Source organism: Eretmochelys imbricata, chromosome 12 (genome assembly GCF_965152235.1).
Source record: "Eretmochelys imbricata isolate rEreImb1 chromosome 12, rEreImb1.hap1, whole genome shotgun sequence".
NCBI lineage: Eukaryota > Metazoa > Chordata > Testudines > Cheloniidae > Eretmochelys > Eretmochelys imbricata.
Window position 1 is genome coordinate 918,210 of NC_135583.1, and position 4,037 is coordinate 922,246.

Consider the following 4,037-nt stretch of genomic DNA (forward strand, 5'->3'; position numbering starts at 1 on the left):
GGGAGAGGGGGGTCTGGGGTGCAGGTTCTGGGATGCAGTTCAGGTCCTGGGTGCAGGCTCCGGACTGGGGCAGGGGGTGGGGATGCAGGCTCTGGGAGGGTGTTTGGGGTCGGGAGGGGGTGTGTGGGAAGGGGGTGCAGGCTCTGGGAGGGAGTTTGGAGGCACGGGGGGTGTGCGGAGGAAGGGGGTGCAGGCTCTGGGAGGGAATTTGGGTGGGAGAAGAGGTCTTGGGTAGGGGATTGGGGTGCGGGCTCTGGAAGGGACTTTGGGTGCAGAAGGGGTGAGAGGTTGGGCTCTGGGAGGGAGTTTGGGTGGGAGAGGGGGGTCTGGGGTGCAGGCTCTGGGATGCAGTTCGGGTCCTGGGTGCAGGCTCCGGACTGGGGCAGGGGGTGGGGATGCAGGCTCTGGGAGGGTGTTTGGGGTCGGGAGGGGGTGTGTGGGAAGGGGGTGCAGGCTCTGGGAGGGTGTTTGGGGTCGGGAGGGGGTGTGTGGGAAGGGGGTGCAGGCTCTGGGAGGGTGTTTGGGGTCGGGAGGGGGTGTGTGGGAAGGGGGTGCAGGCTCTGGGAGGGAATTTGGAGGCTGGGGGATGTGATATAGGCTCTGGGAGAGAGTTGGGGATGGGAGGGGGTATGTGGGGTGGGGATGCAGACTCTGGGAGGGGGTTGGAGGTGCGGTGCTTACCTGGGGCTCCAAGGTGGGGGGGAGCCTTCGCAAGCTGTTGGCCGTAGGCACCACCCCCACAGTGCCCCATTGGCCGCAGGGGCGTTCAGGGAGGGGCAGCACGTGCAGGCACAGCCCCCCCTTGCCCCGGGGCCACAGGGAGGGGCCAGCAGCCTCTGGAGCGAGCAGGAAGACGTCGCTCAGCTCCGCTGCACTGCCGGGGCCCCTGGAGTCGGGGGGCGGGGGGAGTGTCTGGGGGAAGCAGGTGGGGCCAAGGGAGAGACCTGGCGGCAAAACCGCTAAGGCTCTGCAGGCCACATTCGGGAGGTTCGCGGGCCGCAAATGTCCCGGAGGCTGGGAGTTTCAGACCCCTGATATAATTGCTTCAGCCTCATAGTTTCCCAAGTCCAAAAGTAAACATCTCTTCAAATCCAAGGGAGTGGAGATCAGTCAATGTTCAGAGTCGTCCCACATGAAAGCACCACGTTATGGTTCATGCTGGCCCCATCATGTGGCCATCACCTTTCCCTCCTCTCCCTTACAAGTTTTGGTATTTTGCATAGAAACTTTCTTCCCTCAGGAGAGACCTGGGAACCAGGGCTGCCAGCCAGACAAACACCTTTAAGAGGAGGTGTCCCTCTCCCAGTCAAAAAATCATCTCCCGCCTTCAGTTCCGTGACAGCCTGAATTGTTCCTTATCCCGCCAGCGCCAGTTTGAGTAAATAAAGTTTCGGAGATATTTATTAAGCTCACAAAAATAAGCCAAAGATCCCTCTGCATAGCACCGGAAGGTGAAATAGGAACAGAGACAAACCTGGTCAACAAAGGCTAATTTCCCAAACGATCCTCAAAATGTTTCTAATTCCCATCTGTCCTCCACAGGAGCTCTGTGCAGTTTAACTGCTCTGCAGCCAGCTGCCCATTAGAAAGGCTTCTGTGGGACATTCCCAGACCTGGACATTTACGAACAACAGAATTTAAAGAGCAAACCCGGCTCCCTGCACCAGGCGGGATTGGAGTGTTTTGTCCCTGGCACTTGGTCTTTTCAAATAGTACAGACCCTCCCGTGCCCAGCCAGCCAACGAACTTGGGGAATAGGTTGCAGGAAGCAGAGACCATAGAAACAAGGAAATAAGAGGCCATTCATTGGGCAAGGTGGCCTAGTAGTTAAAGCAATAGTCTGCTCATCTGATGCCATTCTTGAGCTGCCTGTTATAAAAGGCTGGTTCCCCACTTCAGTTCCAACGGCTCTGCTAGAAACACCCCCAGGTCCTTGCTTACCCCAGTGGGAGCAAGTTGAGAAATCCCCAGTGGGTGCTGCCCTTAGCCCCGGGCTGCTGTCTCAGGGGTCAGGGGGATTGATGGTTTGCTGCTGAGGAGGGAGACAGGACAGCCCTTTGGGGCTCTGCTCTGAGCATCTGCCCAGCCCAGGCTGCCCGCTGGCCTTAGCTGCTGCCCCTCCATGCTCTGGAGCAGGGGTTCCATCACCATTTTTTTGGTGGCCTCAGAGTGTGGCCACCAACTTTGCTGGTGGCAGCTGTGGCAATTTTTCCAAGCCGGAGCCCCACTACCCCGGGGGTTGAAGCCTGAAGCCATAGCCCATGGGCTGAAGCCCAGAGCCCTCTGCTGAACCCTGTGGCTGGAGCTGGGGAGGGCTGGAGGTGGGTAGGCTAAAGCCCAGAGCCCTGGGGCTGACACGAGGGAGGGAGGGGCCCTGAAACCCCAAGCCCACTCCTGGAGCCCTGGCAAGCTGGAGCCCAAAGTCTTCCCCCAGAGCCTCTCAGCCCCCTGGTAGGTGAGTTGGGAACTCACCAGCTGCCTGCAGAGTTGAAGGTTCCTACCCCGTCAAGAACACCCCCAGCCCCACATGCCTGCAAATGTGCTGCCTGGAGCCCCAAGGGGCTGGGAGGTACATGACGCCGATCCCCTGCTGGTGACGCCAGCAAACACCAAGGCCGTGCATCCAGGAGCAACAGCTGGACGCTGAAGGGAGAGGCTGCTGCTTTCCCCCCACCTGCATCTTTGAAGGTGGGAGATGATTTCCTGACAGGGACGGCTGTCTCCTATTAAAGGTGTTTATCTGGTACCGTGTAGCAGGCAGCCCTTGTTCCCAGGTCTCTCTGAGGAAATAAAGTTTCTGTGCAAAATACCACAACTTGTAACGGAGAGGAGGGAAAGGCGATGGGACCAGGACATACGGGATGAAACATAACATGGTTCTTTCATGTGCATTAACTCTGAAAAGGGATTGATCTCCACTCCATTGTATTTGAAGGGATGTTTAGTTTTACCCTGGGTAAAATACAAGGCTGAAGTCATTTTATGGGGGGTGACACTAGGATTCAAGGGTTAGTTAGTGTGATAAAAATGGTTTAAAAAAAGTCAGTTTAAACGTGAGCTAGCTGTTATCAAAGGCGTTTTCCCCTGGTCAGCTCCAAAAGTTGTTCTAGAGACACCCTGGGTTCCATTGCAGCAGCCAGCTCCCGCCAGAGGCTTGTGCCCTGAGGCTTCCCCCCAGCCCCAAAGTGGGCTGTGCGGCCCCAGCCTCCCCAGCCCCGGAGCACGGAAAGGGCGGGTTATGCGGCCCTGACTCGACCTGCCGTTGACTCACGGGGCTCTGCACTCCATCAGCCGGGGCCAGCCAGGCTGCGGCCGGGACTCAGCATGGCCGCGCTTCCCTGATGAGGCATGAGACACACCAAGAGCTTTGCGCAGCCAACAGGGAAGTGGGAGGGAGGCGTCTTCGAGCTGGCATGTCTCGTCCGTTTCTCCCTTGCTGCTTGGTGGAGGCAGGAAGGGACCAAACATTCCTGGCTCAAGGTTTAGCCCTCGACCTTGAGGATTAAGGCCGAGTACCCGGCGTGCCTGCTGGGAGATGGGTTTCTGATTCGCACCCAGCGCACTCTTCGGGCAACCAGCTGAACCCCCTGAGGCCAAGAGGGATGGCTTTGAGGTGGCAAAAAGGGGCCTTTGAGGCGCCAAGCACATATTGAGGAGCAAGGAAATAGAACGAGGTTACTAGTGTCCCTGGGTGGGCTCGAACCACCATCCTCTCGGTTAACAGCCGAACGCGCTGACCCATTGTGCCACAGAGACACCTAGAGACCTGTCTGCTGTTACCAAGGCTGTGCAGCCTGCAGATCTGCTGACCACGCTAGAGCTTGCAAGGTGCTAGTCCGGACAGGACCGGATTCACCGTGGCACCAATGGCTCCATCGTGCCAGGCCCGAGCTCAGACAGGGCCCATAACACTCGCTTCCTCTCCTCTCACAGCGCTGCAGAACTGGTCCTGGTCCCAGAGCGGAGGGGGGACATGTGAGCTTGTTGCAGAGCTGCTGCTCAGGGATGGGAACTTCCTGGTACCGCAGCCTCCAAAA

At 58.3% G+C, this 4,037-nt stretch overlaps 1 non-coding gene across 1 annotated transcript; it reads right to left on the bottom strand.

Moving 5' to 3' along the window:
- Positions 1–3,682: 3,682 nt before the first annotated feature.
- On the bottom strand, positions 3,683–3,756 carry TRNAN-GUU (transfer RNA asparagine (anticodon GUU)). The gene has a single exon. It is a non-coding gene; the product is annotated as a tRNA-Asn (tRNA).
- Between the last annotated feature and the right edge of the window lie 281 nt (positions 3,757–4,037).